The sequence below is a fragment of the Tympanuchus pallidicinctus genome, unplaced genomic scaffold (genome assembly GCF_026119805.1).
Source record: "Tympanuchus pallidicinctus isolate F22 unplaced genomic scaffold, pur_lepc_1.0 scaffold3, whole genome shotgun sequence".
Lineage (NCBI taxonomy): Eukaryota > Metazoa > Chordata > Aves > Galliformes > Phasianidae > Tympanuchus > Tympanuchus pallidicinctus.
The window spans coordinates 99,834,187-99,857,228 of NW_026294747.1; the positions used below are offsets into that span (position 1 = coordinate 99,834,187).

At 44.3% G+C, this 23,042-nt stretch overlaps 1 protein-coding gene across 10 annotated transcripts in view; it reads left to right on the forward strand.

Moving 5' to 3' along the window:
- The window catches only part of NEK11 (NIMA related kinase 11), a 123,977-nt gene extending 117,621 nt beyond the window's left edge, over positions 1–6,356 (forward strand). For 9 of the 10 annotated variants that reach the window (XR_008209645.1, XR_008209650.1, XR_008209651.1 and 6 more), the window contains one exon: positions 1,432–6,356. The gene's annotated coding sequence lies outside the window, so the exon portion shown is untranslated. The remainder of the gene's footprint in view (positions 1–1,431) is intronic. The other variant, XR_008209647.1, reaches the window with a different exon arrangement.
- The last annotated feature ends 16,686 nt before the right edge of the window (positions 6,357–23,042 follow it).

Sequence of the window (23,042 nt, forward strand, 5' to 3'; positions counted from 1 at the left end):
AGGACTTGAACTTTCCAATGCTGATTTTTTTCCTCTTCTATTGTCAAAAATTGTCCCAGTTGCAGCCTGTGCCCATTGCTCTAAATATTGTAAGGCTGCAGCAAAGTCCCACATTCAGCTGCTTCTCCACTGCAGTCAGCCCCAGTCCCAGGGCTGTCCCAAGTACAGGATTTTGCATTCATCTTTGCTGAACTCCAGGAAGCTGCAGGGGTCCCATGGGTTCCAAGCCAGCCGTTTTTAGAGCAGACCTCAGCTAGAAAAGCTAATGAAGACTACCACAGCAAATCCATTAGGAACTGTCACTGAATTTAGAGGAAAGTACGAATGGCAAGGAAATCCTCCAGAGAACAGCAAGAAAAAGAAAAAAGGATGTGAAAAATAAAGGCAGTCCCAGTTCTTTCACTCCTCTCACTTGATGAGACCTCAGAGCTGCATGGATCTTATTCACTGAGTACCAGTTTCTGACAGACTATGGTTGCATGCAAAAGCACATTACATCTTAGCACAGTTTGCAGCTGTGATCGCTGAAACAGAGACCTTTAACACTTCTAAGAGATATGAAACACAAAGAAAGCTGTCCAGTCTCTGGGACCAGCCACTTGAGGGAGCCAAGATTACGTACACCGAGAGCCAGCTGATTACATAAACACTTTTGAAGTGTTGTAGCTGGAACCACTCTTTTTCTCTAATGCTAAATTTGTTTGGTCAGAAAGCTCTGAGAACTTCTTTCTCAGATTTAAATGCTGTGTAATTTGGCTTGTAAAGAAAGACTTGTGGTATCTTGCTGTAGCTGTGTTGAGTCTGTCCCCCTGGATGACTTTTGGTTGCATGTCTCAGTTTCAAACAGATTTGATAGCTGTTAAGAAGTCTCAGCATTAATTTTCTACAAATGAGTGAGTATTGACAAAACAATCATGAAAGTGAGTAGAGAAGTGCTGTCTTTTTATGAAATCAACTGGATTAGTGGGAAACAATGCACATCTTGTGGCCCACAATGTTTTCTTCAGATCCTAGATCAGCATCTCTATTTTAAACTTTAAAGGCTCAACAGAAGAGAAAGTTAAAGGAGAGCTATAGGAAATCACTTAAAAGTCACAGGAAATCGGGATCCAATTGTCAGAGATACCCATTCAAATGCTACACAGCTACCAAGACAACCTCCCTTTCTGTCTTTACTGAATTATAATCTTCTGTGTGTGTGTGATGGACAAAATAGGTTTTGCAAAGTTTCTTGACAGAAAATGGTAAGACAAGTTCCATTTAAAATGATTTTCGGGTTTCAAAAATGATTGCTACAAACCTATGGAAAGTGACAAGACAACCCTTTGATTCTACTTATGATTCACACCCACGCATGCTAGGGAATAGTGCTGGCATTTTGTCAGCAGTGTTGCATTATGAGCTCTCATTTGTGTTCCTTTTTTTCCCCAGGTGGATTTATTTCTTGTCCACATCAAAATGCAGAGACTGCTCCATTCATCAGGTCCATGGCATACAAAGGAGATGTTTCTTCTATCCTAGCAAGGAAAACTGAGAATCAGAAGCATTCAGCAAGCAAACAGGAACAGATGCCTGAAAGATCTCGTATCAGCAGATACAGTATCAATAAACCAGTAAGTGGCAAATGACAGCACTGACATCTTTCCTATACGTACTGAAATACAAGCCCAGCCAATGATGACATCTGACTCTAAGAACGAGTTCAGAAAGGCTCCACTGGGGGCTGGGACATGATGAACATATGACAGAACAATGATAATAAGCATCGTGCCCCTTGCCCACAACAAACTTCTCTTCAGAATAGACAGATGTCAATTTGACTCAATTGGTTTTTAAAAAGAGCTTTGTAATGCATATCTGTCTATCTCTCTTTCTCTTCTTTAAGTGTATGTAAACACACATAAGCAGATACAAATGTCTATTTCTGTCCTCAGGGTGGAATGGCTTGTAGGTAAAATACCTGTAAACGAAGCCTCCTCCCAACAGTCCCAAGTATGCACTGCAGATGCTGTTGCAAAGGACAGAAGCATCAGCACCATTCACCTTGTGTTTTCTTGTCCTTGTATTCAAGAAAAAATCTCCCTATAATTAGAAAGCAGAATTAGTACTGAAACAATTTTCACATCACTGGTCCTTCAGCCTCCTCAGATATTATTTGTGGTATCTGCTTTCATGCAAGAGGATGGGACCAAATAAAAGCAATCACAAGGATGGAAATGTTCTCAGCAGGAGGAAAAGGGATTATAAAAAAGCAGAGGAAAATGACTTCTGAATGTTTTGTAGTCCTGAGCATCCATATGCCATTTGAGCTATGTAGAGTGTTAACGGATAGATCTAAAAATAAAGAATACATTATTTATTAACTTATCAGAGCTTTTAGAAAATAGGAGCTGAATTCACTTAGCTAATAAGCTACCTCAGATCACATCCATTGGAAGATATATTCACATGAATTGGATGAGGTGTGCATTTGGTCTTCATGAGGCCACTTAGGAACCTAAAGTTACTTTTTTCTTCTAGGAAAAATACACGGAATAGTTCCATTTTCGAATATTTTATGAAGTCTATATGCTATTCTATATCTGCCCCTTTCCATGCTCCTCCCTACATAAGTTTGTGTAATTCCAGTTTTATTTCAGAACAAGATTTGTTTGTAATCTGAAGGATGTGATATCACAGAGCAGATTAAAGAAAGAAAATATGCTGTTGAGAACATAGCATGAAGGCTATTTACTGGGGGGTCTCATGATCTTCCAGCCCTTTATGATGAGCAGAACAAGCCAGTGAATGTACCAGGATGTAAAGAGTTTACAGTCTTGACAGCCTGGACCTGCTCTCTCAGACCACATTCCCACACAGCCTGCATTTATATTCATGTCTCTGTCTAGCTATGCTGAATGGAAGGAGATTAGCAACGTGGGCTAGAGTGCTGTCATGGTGTCTTGTGCTGCGGTCAGATGTCTTTTGCAGTCCAAGGAAAGAGCTTTACGGGTTCCTGGAGAGGCCTGGTGTGTCTCCACACTGCTCTGAAGGATATAGGCCAGGTTCAGAAGCAAGGCACGGGTCTTGAATATTTTCATAATTTTTGCATTAACTAGCAAAGTGAGAACTACTCTTATTAAAAGTCATTTCATCCACATACATGGAGGCTACATCAAAGGCAACAGGAGATGAGGACTTCAGAGTCTATGCTGCCTTTTCTGGGCTGTTAGGCTGGATAATCCTGGAAAAGGCTTCCCTTTAGTCCAAGGCAAACTCAGAGTAGGAGCCCAGGCCTAGTCTTCCACAGGTACTGAGTAAAGCTCTGCTCTTACCCTTCTCCCATGCTCCAGCCATTCATTTCCCTGACCTGGTGACAATCATCCCTGCTCTGCACACCTGGGCCAACTCAGGATCAACCACTCGCATGGAGATGAAGGGCAGAGAAGGAGAAAGGACGTATCAGAATTATGGAGATCACCTTCTGCAAAGGGAAAAATCCTTGATGAAGAAGAAAGGCCATAAACTACATAAAAGTTTATTTAGTGACTAAGGAGGAAGAGAAAAAACATATATATTCTCTACAGCTCTTACTTTCAATACATGCATTGCATATTATTTATTTACATAATTATCCATTGGTATAGCTTTTTTTACAACTTCACTTGGAAAACTATGCTGTGCCTTGGCCTAAGCATCCAGTCTGAATGCAGAAGTGCCATCTGGGTGCCTAGAAATAATTTCTGATGCCATTGGTCAATTTTAATTGTATTTGACAGGCTGAAGTTTGAGAGAGGAAGTTTCTTCCAGTTATTTCAAGCAAACAGTGGGTAGGTACAACAAACACCAGTGGCTGTTCCAGGCTGAAAGCTAAACTCAGCCTTGGAGAAAAGGAGAGGGCTTTACCTCTTAGTGTAGGCTTTATGTTTTTTGTGATGCATAGAATTACTTATTGTATGATTTGCTTTCATTAAATTTTTTCCAGATGTCCAGAGACTGTAGCATGCAACGTAATTGAAAGAACAACCATTACCTGTGTTTTAAAAATAAATCCTTCAAAAAAATTGGGTTTTGTTTTGAACTCCAAGGTTTTATTTTTCACATTCAAAGATTAAAAAAAAAACCAAAAAAACAAAAAAACACACTTTTTTTCTTGTTCTACCTATAACATTATATTCCTTCTCAGTTTTGAAAAGGTCATATCACCTGATGTAATAATTGCATGCAGCTGTTATGTAATTGTTCCTCATGTTTCTATAAAAGGCAGTAATTGGAAGAGTTTCTTGAATGTTATTATGCAGCAGGTGCCTCCTGGGGACAACAACAATAGCTATTCATCTGGAGGCAACAGTTCCCATAGGGAGCTTAGGGTTGCCTGTGGGAGACGCCATGGACCTGGGAAATTATGTTCCCCATCTCCTTGCCGTGCAGACAACAGCAGAGCGTGGGTAGATGAGCTTTGCCAGCTCCATCTGTCCCACAGGCTGGGTGAGTCAGCTTGGGAAGCAGCATGCATGTGCACACGATGTCCCTCTTGCCAGGACCAGGAGCAAGGGTTCCACCAGCTAGAGCCTGCAGCCAGCATCATTCAGTTCTTCTTTCATATCACCCTGGGACCCAAATTTTCCTGGGACCCTGGGTGGGGGAAGAATGAAAGATGTGGGGCTCTCCATCCCTGCTTCCTAGAAGATTCACGTTGGGAATAACTAGCAATACGTGACCTTCCTTTGCGTGTCCTGCCACCGACTGCAAAACCCACTTTTCAAGCCCACAGTACTGTAGTTCAGTCTTCTCCCTCCAGATTTACTTAGGAGTGATGAAGTAACACCTACTATTTACATATCACACTTAGATTAGATTCAGATTTCAAGGCCAGGCTGGATGGGGCTTTGAGCAACCTGATCTAGAGGGATGTATCTCTGCCTATAGCAGAAGGGTTGGAATGAGATGAGACTTCAGACCTGTACTTTAACAGTCAGTGTTCATGAGTGTCTGTTCCGATGGGCTGTAGAGCAGCATGGTATTTTTCCTCCAGATGACTGAATTGGGTTGCACTGACTTCCATCACCCAAAGGCTAGCATGAACAAGGTAACTGATTTATACAGGAGCTCCCAAGAGAGTAAATACCAAAATAAGTCATCTGAGGAACTTTCCTGCACCAGAGAACAACCTAATGCTAACTGCGATGCCAGAGTAAATTGCAGCAGTCATCTGTTACATTTCATCCAGCCATTCTGCTCAGTTTAATTAACCTTTCGGGAATTAGCATTTTGTGGACTTAGGATACCTGCTCTGAATTTCTGGCAGCCATAGCAGCTCCATCACAGCTGCAGAGTGACTTGTCTCAGTCAGAACGAGGTGATACCCAGCAGTGCCTTTAAGGACAGGTCTCTGAGCAGCAGGAGGAACCATGGGCAGCACAGAGGGGTTGAGGCAGCCTGTACCTCTGCACGGGCTGCTCCATGCCCCACCACTCAGAAACTGTTCATTTCCCACCTCTGTGGGCTGCAGGTTCTTCACTCCTTGCAAAGTCTCCTGGGCACACTTTGTCCTCGTTCACCACTTTGCACTTACTTACAGCCATTTCCAAGCACCTTTTTAAAGTTGGCAGCTGCTCTGCCCACACTTACCAATCAAAGACTTGTATTGTGCCTCTGAAAAACCATGAGGCAACAAGCCTGCTGCTCACAAGAAATAGTGCCCGTCACAGGGGAGCACAGCCCACACAGGTGCCCACCGCTGTGCCGTAGGCTGCACCTACCCATGTTCCTATATTCCCACCCTTATATCCTGCCTACTGCTTGAGCAAGGCATTGAAATATCCAAGAAAGCATCTGGCCAGGAATGAAACAATCTTGGCTAAGCAAAATGTGCTTGCAGCTATCCAAGAGTCATTTTGGCCTTGGGGTGCAATACTGCCCAGATTCCTTGTGTTATGCTGTTGGAAATACCTCCACTGAAGGTGCTTCCAGTCCTTCTGAACATGGCCATGCTGCCACTCTCTCCCTCTCACCTTTTTTGCCCTACCTATTTTTCTGTGCCTTTTCCCCTCTTTGCTCGCCTCAGGGTGGCACCTTAGGAATCTCCAAAAGAGAGTCTGACCTTACTGGGAGAGGATTGTTTCTCCTGACATTGTCTTAGCTAATCTTGTACCATTAATCAGTCTCAGACTGTTCTCCATGTTAAGCAGATCCTCACTTGCTCTCTTGGGGGCTGAACCCCATCTCTCTGGGCCTCTCCTTTCCTCCCATGTGCTGAGAACCAGGCAAGGCAGTGTAGGAGCACCCAATGCTCTCTGCAACAAAGCAACTTTGACCTCCTACCATCCACTCCATGGCAGATTTTCTCCCTGCCTCTGAGAACAGAAAAAAAATAATAGATCAATGAGGCTTTGTCAAATAATTCTGGATTGTGTTCTGGGCTGGGAATTGAAAAAGCACATTCACAGAATCACAGAATTGTAGGGGTTGGAAGGGACCTCCAGAGATCACCGAGTCCAACCCCCCTGCCAAAGCAGGTTCCCTACAGCAGGTCGCACAGGTCGGCATCCAGGCAGGTCTTGAACATCTCCAGAGAAGGAGACTCCACCACCTCCCTGGGCAGCCTGTTCCAGTGCTCCGTCACCTCACTGTAAAGAAGTTCTTGTGCACGTTTGTGCAGAACTTCCTATGCTGCAGTTTCCAGCCGTTTCCCCTTGTCCTGTCTCCACTCACCACTGAAAACAGTCTGGCCTCGCCATTCTGCCCCCCACACCTTAGATATTTGTAGACCTGGATCAGGTCCCCTCTCAGGCTCCTTTTCTCAAGGCTGAACAGACCCAGTTCACTCAGCCTTTCCTCATAGGAGAGATGCTCCAGGCCCTTCACCATCTTCGTGGCCCTCCGCTGGACTCTTTCCAAGAGATCCTTGTCTTTTTTGTACTGGGGAGCCCAGAACTGGACACAGTGCTCCAGATGAGGTCTTACCAGGGCAGAGTAGAGGGGGAGGATCACCTCCTTCGACCTGCTGGCCACGCTCTTTTTAATGCACCCCAGTAAGCCATTGGCCTTTTTGGCCACAAGCACACTGCTGGCTCATGGCCAACCTGTCATCCACCAGGACACCAAGGTCCCTTTCCGCAGGGCTCCCCTCCAGCAGGTCATCCCCCAGCCTGTACTGGTGCATGCAATTATTCCTCCCCAGATGCAAGACTTTACACTTGCTTTTGTTAAACCTCATCTGGTTTTTTTCTGCCCAGCTCTCCAGCCTGTCCAGGTCTTGCTGAATGGCAGCACGGCCTTCAGGCGTGTCAGCCAATCCTCCCAACTTCGTATCATCAGCAAACTTGCTGAGGGTGGCCATTATCCCCTCATCAAGGTCATTGATGAAGATGTTGAACAAGACCGGACCCAGCACAGACCCCTGAGGAACACCGCTGCTTACAGGCCTCCAACCGGACTCTGCACCACCAACAACAACCCTCTGTGCTCTGCCAGTCAGCCAGTTCTTAACCCACCTCACTGTCCACTCGTCTATCCCACACTTCCTCAGCTTTGTTATAAGGATGTCGTGGGGGACAGTATCAAATGCCTTGCTGAAATCAAGGTAGACTACATCAACTGCTCTCCCCCTATCCACCCAGCCAGAATTAAAGATATCCTGGATCAATAGGGTTCATGCAACATTTGAACGTGACCTGTTAGTCCGCTACTAATGCACTTTCATCTTTACCTCTGGTTTGGGGGATTTGCCTGTAAGAACAGCATTCTCTGGAAAGAGTAGGAAGGGCATTATCTGTGAAAAACAACAGGAAACACAGTTTTTCCTGTAATCGTATGTAATTATTAAAAAAATCAATTTCCCTTCCTCACCAGAGATCTATAAACTTCATATTGAGAAGTATGACTTTAAGAATATACACAAGAAACATAAAAGAGAATATTTAAAAAAAAATAATAAATAAACCTAGGTCACATAGAAAGCTAATGCATAGATATACAGCCATTTTCTTGGTAATTTAGCAGTCACTTTAAAAGACAACACAACATCTCCACCCTTTACAGCAGAAAAAAAATAGCCAAGTAGTCTGCTATCAAAGGAGTTATCTTCAGCACATTTTCTGATTGTGGTTTGGTGTTTTTTTTTTAATCCCATCTCCAGGTGTATCAGTCTGCGTGAAACAGAATAATTATTGCTGGTTCATAAAGAAAGGTGATAATTTAAAGCACATTTTGGCTCTTTCCCTTGAGGGAATTTAATTGAAAAGTTGTTCTTTCCAACTGCACTTTTTAATATTGCTGGACTACTCTGCCATTCAACATGGAAGGGCCTGATTTTTCTGACACGTTGCTTGAGATTACATTTACTTGACTTCTTGCATGCTTCCATTCCTTGGAAAATTCTTTAGTAGAAAATGATATCCTCAATTTCATACCAATCTGTTATTTTTTAAGAAAGTGAATAAGGCTCAACTCAGTGGCTCATTCTGGATTTACAGGTTGTGAGGGTTCAAAAGAGCCTTTGCTCTATCTGGCTGATACGTTTCCTGTACACAGAGCCCAGTTTCAGAGATTGAATTTGCAGTAGTCACTTTGCCAGGGAAAACATTTCATCTTTCATTTGTATTTATAAATAAACTCAGCAGTCCACCTACACTGTTTTGTCAACGGAGTTACAGCAGAATGGTGCTGGTAGCCTTGCTGTGGGTAGAGCTTTTGCCCACTACATCAGGCCGCCCAGGGCCCCCTCCATCCTGGCCTTGAATCATCACGAGGCACTGGAATACTGCTTGTTGTAGTCTAGTTGTATGTATTTTTTTCTTTTCAATAAAATTCTTTATTTTAGTGTCTTATTTATTCCCCCCTTGTCTTCCTCCACTCCAGGACAACCCCCATATTATTCTGAGTAAGCACAGAGATTGGCATCTTAGCAAAAGCAATAGGTCACTTTCCTTCCGAAATGCACCAGGTCATTGATGGAACCCCACGATTAAGAAGGCCTTGGTTGGGTTGCTCAGGCTTCATTTCTTCCACTAAAGATACGAGAAAATTCCCACTGTTTCTACAGAGCCATTTAAATGAGCCATGTACCAAATTCTTGCTGATCTAAAAAGAAGAGACAAACCTTGAGCTCCTTGGAGGTCTGTCCTGTTTGATGGTCACCTGCCTGACTCCTGCTCGTGGCAGGGACCTGGCTTTCAGGAAATCCTCTCCGAGCACCAACCATAAAATCAAAACAAAAGAACACAACAACAGCAGCAGCAGCCAAACACCTCACCTTTAGTTGCGTCTGAGTTGAGCCTCTACATTCCTGAAACATTTTATTTATGACCTTTTGCATTTTATTTTACATTGTCCTTCAGTTAAGCAAAGTGCATGAAGTGGTGGCTGCTCTGAAGATGATGGATGAGGCTCCCTGCCGCTCGCAGCCCATGAGTCATTTGCTAATTTCCTCAGCTAAAACTGACAGACAGTTACCAAGCATTTCATCGCAGCCAACCAGGCCTTTATTTCTGAGCTGGCTGTCAATCTTCTGATAGCAGTGACTACAAAAACTGCTGCCTACAACACTGTCTCTCAAAGCTTTAATATTTTATCACTGTTGCTTCAAGTTCTCGCTCTCTTTCCTCCACAAGCATTAAGATCCTGACTATACAATAGCACCAATACACTGAGCCTTGCATCTTCACTGCTCTAACTATTCGCTCTGTATCTGCTTCTTCACAGCACATTACTCAAGAACAATGCTGTTAGGAGAATATTTTATTGGAAAACACCTCATTATTGGTGGATGCTTATTTTTGAAACTCTTTCTAAAGGGATCCCAGAGGGTCTGCTAATTGCAGCATATGATTTCTAATATAAACTCAGCACCTGTGTGTGTGTGCCTGGTAGCAGCTTCCAGCTGTGACAACCACCAGAGCAGATCCTAGCACTGCTACTCAGTTTGAACAGGTGCTGATATGGGGCAGTGGCTGGATGTGCTGCCTGGAGGAGCAGTGCTGCCCATGTGTTTTCAGCTCCTTGGCCTCTCTGGGAGGTCAGAGCTGGGAAGCTTCCCCCCTGATGTGCACTTTCAATCCTTGTCCAGACATGTTTAAACAAATCAAATGCCTCATTTTGATGGAGCATGATCTTCCCATGCAGAAGCTGTAGATGTAGCTCACTGTTGTAAAAGGAAACATCCTCTTTGGTTGGATAAATAATGCACATCCGTGCAGTCAGTCAGAGCTGACACGATCTCAGGATGCTTCCATTCCCAGGAGAGCCTCATGAGGCTCTGCAATTTGATTTCTTCTCCTCCATATGCTGCCACCTCCCTGTCAGCTTTTTAACTGTGTTCAAATGCTAAATCCCCATCAGAATATAGCACAAATAGAGGAAAGTAGCTGGGACAGCAGGCTAGGAAGAGACTGCACAGGTCTGGTAGTCATGACACATATCTGGGCCAGCTTTACAGGCTGATAAAATTCTGTGTGAAATTTAATAATTACTTTAGCCTTTATTGCTCAAATCCGCATCAGGGTAAACTTTATCTCTGACCCTCTTAAAACTGTTTTTATCTCCTGGTGTTTTTTTTTTTTTTCCCACCTGGCATTGAAAACAAGCATACCTCCTTAGTAAAAGGGCCTTTCTTCTCCTCCATGGCACATCCCCTATCCCTCTGCCTGTCCTCTTGGCCTGTTAGCACCTGCATCCTCTGAACTGCATTTTTGAGACAGCAATCGGAGCTGCACAAAGTGCTCCAGGCTTTGCTCTCCCTGCTGAAAACACCTGGAAGCTTTACCTTGCTGTAGAGGAATGCAAAAATGAACCTAAATCAGACATCATTGGAAAGTTAAAATATGACGTTAATTAATCTAGTCTCAAAATCCCACACAAACCCCTCTTATTTTTTGGCTAGATCTTAACAGCTGGCAGAAGCTCAGACTCTAGAAATATTTTGCCTTCTTATTTACTCAGCTAAAAATAGCTTTCAGTGTTAAAGCAGCCTTTTGTGTTAAACCACCTTTGTGTATGTGCAAGTATCTAGATATACGTGTATAAATGTTATATGTAGGTCACTCTGAAAGTGATGCCTCCTATTTATTTCCACAGAAACTACAACAAATACAGAGAGCACAATACCACTAGTTGATAGAGCAAATTCTCAGCTACTAAACCCTATTTTCAAAAGTCACCACCATTAGCCAGGCATTTATGCTAGCAACGAACAAGAACCTGCATGCTGCACTCATCAAAATCTGCACCAGTTAGGGTGACCCACTGTCACCACCATTGCTGCTGTACCACCCACTGCCTCACTATGCTCACATACATCCGCTTGCTGGTCTCCATAAACCTTCAGCAAGCATTGCTGAATGTCAGTGGGGACACTGCTTTCTACACAGAGGAATTCAACGACACAGCTTTGCTTTGCTTCAGATGCTCTTCCACATCAGAAACCATTTTGTCAGACTGCCCCTCTGCTGCCATCTGTCACATGGTGTATAATCAATGAACATACAGATATTATAATCAAGAAATATACAGGAAAGTTAGGCTAAGCAGGTTATCACTCCAAAGAAAAATAGATGGAAAACTTACCCTTATCCTGGATCCCTGAAAAGACTCCAAGAAGAGCAATCTCCAGAAGAGATCCTGCCCCAATGGTAGCCAGCTCTTAAATGGGGTCTAGGAGAGGTGCAGCCTGGCTCCACCCCTTCTGATAGCACAGGAGAATTGTCTTCACCTGTGCTCCTAGGGCTGACTCATTGCACACCTCAGGTGGTCAATCAAGAGGTTCAGGCTGTGATTCAGCAGTTCCCACACACATGGCAAGAAAATGTAATGGGATACTGGATAAAAAAGGTTCAACTCTACTGCCATACCACCAACATGTGTCTCTAATGTCATAGGCCAACATCATAAAATTGGGGGCATTACTTTTGGAACAGTCCTTATGTACACACAGATAGAAACGTATGTAAAGTGTACAAAACAAGTGGACATAAATGTACACTTGTGCATAGGTGTACATGTAAACACATATTCATCTATACGCTGTTTTAAATGAAGCAGAATATGCACAAAGAGTGGCCAAGCAACTAATTCATGTACTGTTCATGTTTTATACCTGGAAACCACTCTGCAGATGTAATTGCTCATCCTGCTGTTTGCTCACTGCAGCTGCTGTAACTTCATAAAACTTGAGTTTATGAGCTTTGTACTTAGTTAAACTAACGTAAACTAACGTAATTAACTCTTCCTCCACCTGCATTTCCAAAGCAGGATTTGGAAATTGCGCATAGTTCTTTCTCATCAAGTATTGATATCACAAGCACTTACTGCTCCTGCAATCAGAGGAGGAAAGGTTACCGTCTATGCTTGTGCATATTCATATGCATGACTTGTGCTTATTCTTTGTGTCTCACCCTTTGATTCCCCAGCACATCAATGGGCTCACAGAGGACCCCACTGAGCACAGCCCACGGTAGGGAGGCACTCTAATGTGGTTCACTGTCTTATCACAATGGCCCAGATAAGGCAGGTGGGCTTCCCAGCTGGGTTTCCTGAAAAGGAATGCCTAGAAAGGATTGGTTAAATCTCAGCACTCTCCAGGAAACTTTTGAGCTCTTCCTGTAACGTCTCTGTTTCTGTTAATGCCCTGTCCCAGGCCGGTGAGTGATGCCAACCCCGTTATTTTGTACAGGCTCCATGCTCTCACCTGCCTGATAAGTACAAGGGCTCATGCTAGACGCGTCCCCCTGGCCTTGCCTGGGCCAAGCCTGGCTACAGCACAGAGCTGCCAATAGTGCTGCCCTAGCTTACAGCCCCAGCAGTCACAGTGGATTTCTGCCCCAATTTGCCTTCATTTATTTCATATGGTTTGCTACCCCTTTGGTGAGAATTGAGCTTCTTTATTAAGCCAGATTACAACTGAACCTTGAGCATGATGAAACCAACCAGACTTGTATCATTATGCAGATATTCTAGACCAAACACAGGCACAAAGATACAGGGAATATGAGGGCTTTGTTTCTCCATAGTTATCATCAGCTGGTGAAAATCACTCTTCCATATTATGTGGCTGAGTGCAACCAGCTGGCTGCCCTGCTGGCTGGGGACAACATCCTTCTCTGTCCCTTTTTCTTCCTGCAGCCTCTTTCCATCTTTATGGGGCTGTCTGTGCAGCTGGGTCACTTCTACAAGAAGTGCTGCTGATCCAGGCAGAGTTAAAGTGGGAGTGTGATTGCACTCTAAGGTGAAAAAACCTTGCCTTGATAAATATAGTATAATGCAAAGTAAAAAAATAAAAATAAAATAGAAACAAACAACCACAATCCTGTGAATGTGGGGACTGGCATTCATTTGCAACTGATATTCTTGGAACTAGTTTTGTAACCACCAAAGATCATGTCCAGAAAGTCTGTTAGAATAAGAACACAAAAATACTTACTTTTTTCTAACAATCCCCTTTCTTTATAATGGTACAAACCAGAGGCTGAAGGCATGAGAGTTTTTACTGACTTTACTGATAGAAAGGCACCAATGGCTGTAAGATAAATTTTTTTTGATTTGCTGCAGTAAATTTAGACCAACAATTAGCTTTTCTCTGTGGGAGGGAAAGGCATCCACTGACCAAAATGGCTGACTGTGAAAGCAGAGGCACTATGGTTGCAACCAGTTCCATTATTGGTCACACTAATAAAAGCCAAGAGCATAAAAGAGACATATAATGATCAGTGTTTTTTAAAGGCAGTCATAATGAAAAAAGATGTGGAGGAAAACTAACTAGTTGAAGTTAAAAACTTCCAGAAACAAAGTGATTTCAAGCCCTTGGAGAAAAAAAAAAATCACATTTAATGAAAAAACAGTGTCTTTTAAGTATATGGGAGGGAAAGCTTAATAGTCTGCAAAAGAACATCCTAACCATGAAAATCCATTATTTGGTTAAGAAACACATGAAAATACCAATACTGTTATCTTCAGAAAATTCTTATGGGTTAATATGACTCTTTAGGCACAGCCCTACGCAACAAGGCTACTTAAGGACAACCCTTCACGCTGGGAGCCACAGGGATGGGTTTGTGCCCCTCAGTTGACCCTCTTCAGGAAAGTAATTTCTCTCAGCTTCTGACCTGAGTGGGAGGGTTCCTGGAACAGGGCTGTTGGAAGTGGCTCTTTATAGCTCTTCTTCCTCCACACTTTCCCAGCTGGCTCTACAATACTGGGATCGAACACTGTTCGTAAAAAAAGAAAAAAGAGGGCACAAGTGTATTTAGAAGCACCCAAGCTCTTTATGTGCTGTGTGTGCACCAACACCTACCGCATCCTTTCTCCATGACCCAATAACATTTAGAGTTTTCACTATGTCCTTTCCAAATGTCACAGTATGCCCCGAATTTCAGCTTTGATCACAAGTTAGCTTGAGCTGCCATTGAAGGATGTGGTAGAGTCAGTTCTCACACCAAACAGTGCAGCAAAAAACAGCTGAAGCTCGAGGGAACATCACATAGAGCAGAGGCTTCGTAGCACAGCAGAGAAATCTCCATGCTCCCTCCCATGACATAGCTGTGCCCAGAATCCTCTACTGAAGTCACGTATGGTTTTAAGGCATTTGTAGTACATGGGGCTGGTGGTTGCTTATTTTGAGATAGATTTTGATACCCTACTCTTGCCTGAAGGAGCCTAATCTTGCAAGGATCCCACAGAGCATTTGGCACAGCTCTGAGATGTCTTCAGATGTTTCTCCACAGGAGATGGAAGCAGGAGAAAGGACAAAATCTTTGAAAGCACAAGGAATAACTATAATTAAGCAGAGTATTTATTGTCAATGACAAAAGTAACTGAGAAAACAAAAACAACAAAAAAAAGCCTGCAAAGAAAGTTCTCCGCAGTGCAATTTCCTACTGTTCAATGCAGTAAAAATGTTTTCAGTATTACATGTTGAACACAGCCAGTTTATTACCAGTCTTTCATGTGGGGTTTGCCTAGCTCCTCTACAGAGCCTGAGCTGGAGCTGCTGGTTGTCCATGACCAAAATGCTGAAATGCACCGCAGTTACAGGGGAGACCATTTGTCCCAAACAAGTAATGGGCTGCTGTAATACTCTGCAAGCTGAATTGATGTTTGCATGCAATCCTACCTTATCTGAATCCACACTACAGCCAGTCCAGTAGTATGCCTCTGTATCATAAATACTGTGCAACTGCTGCTTAATTCTAGTAGGTATTTGAAGTGCTCTCCCTAGGAATTATAGATTTATTAATATGTGAAGAATATTATTACATATTCCCCAACGGAGCCTTCAGATTCTCCATCTCAGACCTGACCAATAAATCTGCATGGCAAGCAAGGCTCCGTAAGAGTGCAAATGGACACAGAGCTGTCAGACCTCACCACAGGTGGGATCTGTGCAAGACTGTGGCCAATCCTGCACCATGCCTGTGTCCCCAGCATCAGAAGGGCACGTAAAGCTTATTACTTGCTATGGTATTGTATTGGATGTTAGTTAAATATCCAATCTTTCTTTGGATATTTATCCAAATATCTTTCTTGAAAGTATTAGCAGCTTTTCTGTTGTTTGAAAATGTAGAGCAGACAAAAACTGCTAGCTTAATCATCTGAATACCTGAATATATTCTAGATATCTCCATAAGTGATTACAGGCTGAAAGCTTTGCTTCTATCCATTTACCAAGATTGTACAAGACAGCTGATTTGTTGCAGTGTGACACAGCTGCGTCCTCAGAACACCTGAAGTAAGTTACCTGTTAACTGCTTATTACATTTAAAAAAAAAAAGGATACGAGGTTCTCCAGCTAGTAATGAGAAAAAAGAAAGTGAACACATCACTCACTAACCAAATCAGAGGTAATCAGAGAAAAATGTAAAGTGTGTTTGCTTCTTCTGGTTAAAGAAATTAAGCACGGTAATAGAAAAGGCTCCTGTGATCAAGGGCCTGTGGCAGGCCACCTGAAATGGCAGCTTGGATCCATGAAGGTCCTTTGTAGGTCCCACACACAGAGCAATCCCCCAGTCCCCCAGAACTTTGTCTGGGGAGCCAGGACCCCCCCCTCCAGATCCTTTCCCTGCACTCAGCAGGGGGGATATCTTCCTGCATGACCTTGTACTGCATAAGCTTCTCAGTGTGAGCCAACTGCTATTGCTACTCACAGAGCAACCAACTCACAGAGGGCTCTTACAGGTATCTGAGGACAAAACAGTACCTACCCCTAAGTGCTTATAGCTCAGACAGGAAGAAACCTGCAGTCTGCAGAGTTCAGCAGAGGTTTTCTGGAGGAACCAGTGCCCCCCTGGACAAAGCCATCTGGTGTTCTGCAGGGGGACAGGTGGGTGATGGTCCTTGGTTGAGCTATGGGACCTTTCATCCAGAGCCCTGCTGGGTTGCTGCAGCCCCACACTAGGGCTGCATTCATTCTGCAGAGGAGCTGGAGGAGAGGAGCTCAGCACTTGCCAGGGCCCCCCCGCTTGGCAGGATGGGCTTCTGCAGAGAGGTTGAAAGCGTTCGCTGTAATAGCAGGCAAAGCAACTGTTCGGACTTCTCTCCCTGCATCTCCAGATTGTAAAGCCTAAATTGTGTCTCGTTTCCCCTCTTCCGCTGCTCTGAAAAGAAACCCAGCAATCATCATAACAATGGCTCTTTCTATTTTTGATGAGCCTGCGGAGAAAGCTAAATGGCAGAATTAATGCAAACCCAGCACCAGTCAGAAGAGTTCCTCTGCTTTTTTAATATTAACCATATTCTGATTAATGCGAGGCAGTCCGTCCCCAGATCGACACAGGGTGCTGAACCACACTGATCGAGCCAACACGCAGCAGCTGTCTTCCTGTTATTTTCACCTCTTTAAAGCCTCCCACCTCCTCTCTCTCAGACACTCATTTGAACTCTGCTTAATTCACGAGTTTAAAAGGAAAAAAAAAAAGGGCTCAGATTGATGCTATAAATAATTCACAGCCAGTTTTATCCACCGCAGGTGGAAATCAGAAAGGCTGAATCTTTAGCCTCCATATGTTGAATCAAAGTCATCTATTAAGAGAGGGTGAAATCATATTTCTGGTGTTGAAGGGGACTGGTGTGACAAAACCAGCTTACCCTTCACTGGAGATTCAGAGAACACCTGGGGCTAGAAACTCAACCATGGAGCATCTTCACTTGGAGGCATGACTAGAGCTAGGACAATGCTTATAGACTAAAGCTGGATTCAATTTGCAACATCCTAAGACAATTCTTGGATCCCAGACTTTGTTGTCCAGCCCCACAGCGTGCAGTGCAACAGGATGGCACTTGATGGGTGGCACGCAGCCTGCCAGAGCTGGGCTCAGGAAGGGCCAGTGAAAAACTGCAGGGAGAGCCCACTGAAATGAGCAGGTCCACTAGCATAGCTAAGGATTTCTGGCAAAAGCAAAGACAGCTCAGATGGAGTTTTTGTATGAAAACATGATTATAGCTGCATGGCTTGCTCCAGCATGAAACACGTCTCGTGATTAAACTATAGCTACAGTCAGGAGGTGTGAGATAGCTGTGCTGGCAGTATGAAATGCACAGCAAGGCAGATCATGTTTCACTAAAAAAAAGTCCTTATCCCTTCTGAACAAAGAGCAGAACAGTCTTTTATCAATTTCTTCTCGGTCATTTCCTAGCCAACAATATCAAGTTGCTGGCTGTCTCGCTCCAATTTATAGGAGGGAGATGAGGTTCTTTAATATCTGTATATCCGGTGTGAGATTAAGAAACAACGGTTCATATGTTGTTCCATCCAGTTTATTACTAAGACCTAATCAGGGAGACGGGGAAGGGAAGGAGTGCGATAGAAAAGATGGAAAAGAAGCAGGAGTTGCGTAAAGCAAGGATAGTCACCAGCAGGATCCAGCAGCGGCCCCGTTGCACGGTGTTTGAAGGTCCCGGGCAGAACGCAGCAGAAGACGGGGAGCAGCAGCGTGGCCGGCACTGGGCAGCAGGCAGGTAGACGAGGAAGTCGAGGAGCCAATTCTTGAAGCAGCAACAGCGGTCAGGCAGCAGGCTCAGGAGAGTTCGACAGTATGCAGGAATCCCCTCAATCTTCAGGAATCCTTCTATCTTCAGGAATTCCTCTCTCTCTCTCTCTCCACCTTCATGAGGAATCTGTAGTCAGAAACCCTGCCGTTCTTCATGAGGAATCTGTTGTCAGAAACCTGTCCTCGTGGTTTTCAGTTCCTCTTTTATCCTCCTTGTTCTCCTGCCTATGTGACAAGGATGGGCCTTGAGCAAGAGTCATTGAGTACCCCCCGAGATGGCCATCATCCGGAGATAGGGCCACACAAAGGAGCACTTCACAGCCATTTAGCTGCAGCTCATCTCGCTCTCGTTGCCCCTGGCCTCGCCCACCTGCGTTCCCCCAGACAAAGGATTTCACCACCTTTGCCGAGGGCTTGCCTGGACTTGTCCATCTGTCTCAAGACAAAGGTTTTCTTCGTCCTTGCTCGAGACTTGTCTGGACTCGAACAAGTCCGTCGGTGTTCCCAGCAAACTTTGAGACGCAGAAGTTAACAGAATAGTCTCCTACACTGGCATATACTCAAAATATGGACAATTCAGGGCAGTGTTCACTGAGCCCCACAAATGCAAGCTGAGTACCAAGCTGCCAAGGCACCAAAGTTGCCTTCCCATCATCTGCATGGCTCAAATCCCTCAGAGCATTCTCTTCCAGAAGATATCGTCTCTTCTGCAAGGGAAGCTCCTATAAAACCATATGTAAAGCAAACGTTTGAAAGCACGGTCCCACCTTCTCTATGCATCTTAATTAGACAGTGACATTTGTAGCATTGTAGGAAAAAATGTGGTCAACCCAAAATAAAAAGGGGTGAATTTCTTGTGATAATAAAAGTTGCAAATGGAGCTTGTCTCCTCCTTTCTCATTTCCCTGACATGAATGCTAATGGGAATGTGGAACTAGGGTTGGATGCAACTTGCGTTTAACAAGATCCTTCATATGCTGCCTGAATTTCACAAGGTCTGTGTGAACATGAGAGTAATTATAGTGAAAGACATCAAAAAGCAGCAAAAGGTTTCCTTTTATAACAACATAAAATAATAAACTTACATTTGTTTTCTGGTTCATTTCAAGGCTCAAATCTCCTCCTCTGAGTTTCTAACAGCTCCAGTATATGGTTTTGCTAAGGTATCAGAAAAAACCTACCAGGTCTTCTTTCTGTAAGAGGCAACATTGCTGCTGCTCTGCGGAAGGAATGTGCAGTCCAAGGCATGAATGGACTGACCCTATAGAAACCCTTAGCACAGTAGTGCAGATTGAGTCTTCCCCTGCTCACAGGGAGCCCTAGGCCTCCATGTGAGACCGTGAGCTGCTGCTCCTGGACCAGCTGAAGTGGCCGGTTGCCTTCTGCCTGTTCAATGAACACAGTAGACTGTGTTGGTAGCCCTCAAGACAAGCTGTGGGGTAGTGGAAGCCCTCCATGGGCTGTGGGAAATAGCTCTAAACTCCTCATGAAGTCAATACCTGGCAGCAACTTCACTGCAGGCACAGCATACAGGCAATACCAGCTCCTTTATTTCCCACCTGCATCATCATAAGCGTCAGCTGGGCAAGACACAGCCAATCCTGAAGGGGAAAATGAAGGTGAGGAAAAATTTCCAGTGAGCATTTAGTTTCCTCCCACCACAACTAGTGGTGCACGCGCTGTCATCAGATGACCTGAAATTTTTCACACTGAAGAATAGCTTGGCTCTGCTTTTCTGAATGCTGATTGCAGGTCCCGGAGGACTTGCTTGGCTTTGTTGCTTTGCAGTCTGTGCCACTACAACTCATCCAAAACCCGTGCTACATCTGCTCAGCACACAAAGGAGAGCCGTACTGCATTTGTCCATGCAAAGGATGCACACAGGTCTCCGTACTTTTGTTAGGGATAAATGATCAGCAAGATAGTTTTCTTTTCTCTTTTTTTCTCATAAAGGGCTGGCTGGTTTACAGATGGATGAACTCATTGAAAACCCTAACACCTGAGCCCTGAGTTCAATTTAATATCGTAGCCTACAGCACTTTGCAGCTACTGCATGCAACTTCATGACAGGAATTACTGAAGGAAGGTAGGAAAGCACTGAATTATTTAACATTAGAGTTAGGTAATTTTCCTGGGTACAAACAAAACTTTTTCAGAGTTGCCTATTTTCCCCTAACTCCAATTCCCTGTTGCACGTGCCCTTCTTGGGACATAATTAACGTCGTTTAGGGCGGAGACTTCACCAAGGCACTCAGCATCAGCTTAGTTGAGTTCCCAAATGGGAAGCACACGTGGTCCCGCAGCCTGGCACATGCCATGCCCTACAGCCACATGCAGGTGTTGAGCCCTCTCAGTAAATCTTGCCCTCCCCTTCCCTCTAAGCTGTTGTCACTGTGGAGTCAGCACACTCAGATACACTCATCCCACAGGACTTCCCTTGGGTTGGGCTTTGCAGCAGAAAATACAAAAATGTACATTTCCATTCCTAGGAATTTTTTTAAAAGCATGACTTCACAATGAGAAGGCATGAGATTAGAGATTGTATCTACCTGATAGACTTTAGTTAACTCAGGCAATTTGGTTACTTGATACGTGAACCTGTAAAATTTGAAGCTAGATATTACAGGATCCAATCCGTAAACTAAATAACCTTGTGGGATTTAAATAATCCTTTGAATACTCCCACCCTAATCCACAAAAGGCAAAAATGATCAGATCCTGCCCTGTCATTCCCTATTTAAATAGAAAGGAAAACTGAATGAAGCAGAGAGGAAAGCAGGTTAAATCTAAATGTAATTAAATCTATTTTCCAGATCTCTGCAATGAAGGAGCCAAACATCTTCTGTTCTTTGCATAACTGGCAAACTTCCACAAGCAGAGATAGTCAGGGTCTCCATCCCTGGCTGGCTGTTACAATGGAAAAAAAAGAAGAAAAAGAGGAGAGAAGAAGAAAGCTTAGTTGTTAGTAGGATATTATCACCCTTTAGGATTTTGTCAAGATGTTTATGTCTCCTGTGCTGTGTACGAACTGCCAGCGAGCCGCAGATGTAATCAGTCACAGGCACTGTCAGACATGTTGAATTCCAAGCAAACTGTCAGAGGATCAGGAGTGGGACTTTTACAGTCCTGTCACACCACAGACACCAAGCAGCAGAGGTATCGTTACATCCAGGCCTGATCAACAATTCCACTGTAGCTAACTGTGGCTATGCATGAGACGCAGAACAAAGTCCTCTTCCAAACTTCTTCTGTGCATCTCCCCTCTCCCTCATGCATGGCATCTTCTTTCCCCATTTCTTGGTGTCTGCTGCGGTGAGGCCCTGACAGAGCTGGCAGGTCACTGGTGGTAATTTAGTTTGCCATTAAATGAGTGACAGCTGCTGCCATGGAGAGGCAAATGGAGACAAATGAGAGGAGGGCAGCGGGATAGAGGCTGGCAGATACCTCAACATAGGCCCTGGGCTTCAGAATGACAGGTCCTTGTGTCCTGATGGTCCCTGATCAAAGTCATCCCAGCCCCACAGGGGCACAGCACTACAGTGGGCAGCGGATGGCTCAGGACAGCTGAGAGCAATCACTGAAGACAGGGCCTGACTTCAATTCCTGCCCTTAATCCAGGAATCAAAATCTATCTGCGGGCGGCCAGCAGGCACTCTCTCAGGAAATAACTCAGTACTCAGATGCTTCTTCTAAAGATTGTGTGCCTGAACTTCTCCTTTCAAGGGCTGCTTATCTTATCAGCTGGGTTAAAGCACATTCACCATGAGGTGGGACATCTTCATTCCCAGATCTCCCTCCAGCCTTGCCCTCCCTTCATCTGCCAGCCCTCAGCTGTCCTCCAAACCCTCTTTCTGAGCAATCTCTGTCTCCAGCACCTCACCAAGCGCTTGTCCTCTGTTGTGTCACTCAGATCCCACAGGCTGTGGGAAAGGAGATAAATCTTGCAGTTTGCCAAGAGTTGATGTACTTGTGCCCTCTTGCAGCCTCTGCTTACCAGCTTTAACTTAAATGTGTGTATAGTATAGTATATATATATAGTATAGTATATATATATATATAGTATAGGCTGTGGTCGTAAAAATACTTCAGAAACCAAGAGCTGGGCACTAATAATTCATTAGGTTTCTTAAATGTGACTTAATAGACGAAGTACTTACATACTTATATAACAGCAATTATTTTAACACCGATGTTTGATAACTATGAAATGGTTTTGTCACCATCTCCCTAAGCTTGCAAATCAGCAATTACTTTTAATAATTTGCAATGAAGCTCATTAAGCGATTAGGAGAAGGTGACCAGTCAGAACACTGCCTGCAATGAGGCCAGATGACAGCGCCTGATTATTTTTCTGACATAGATGTATTTCAGACAAGAGCAAGCGCTGTGTTTGCATCAGAGTACGTTGGTAAACATCTGCCAGAGAGGGCTGCACAGTGGGGGAGAGGGCCAGCGCTTTCCTGCCACGTCTCCACTGAAGTTTCAGGAGTCTGTTGACTTTTTTTCTCCCTTCAAAGAATGATGGGATCAGACCGCTTTCCCAACTGGAGCGGTTTCACTGAACTGTAAACAGACAATGCTTGAAAACCTGTCACTGAGCCTCCTCATCAGAAGCAAGCAAACAGCAATGGCGCTACCAGCTCAGAGCTGGTGAAATAAATAAGCCTTCACTGAGCACCCCACCAGCACACGAACACAGGCATACACAGCTATAAGAGCTGCTGCACCAGGCGCTTTCCAATGGCACAGAAGGACCAAGCCTACCCAAAACTCCTTCCAGACTGCGTGCACAACAGGGTTGGGTGCAGTCAACACCAGGTAGGCCCAGCAGTCGTGCCATCGGCCCACAGGCCCCGCAGCCATGCATTCAGCCCACAGGCACCGTGGCCATGGTTAGGTGAGGAAGAGCGGTACGACATTTTGCAGCACCATCTCAGCGGGGTGAAATAGCAGTTTAGATATCAACTGTCAATTTCACAGAAAATGACTGATTTTTCTCTTTAAGCAGCATCCAGGGAAAGAAGTTTTCTGTTGACCTGTGATCAAGAGAAATGAAAGATGAGGGAAGATAAATCAAATCTGCTT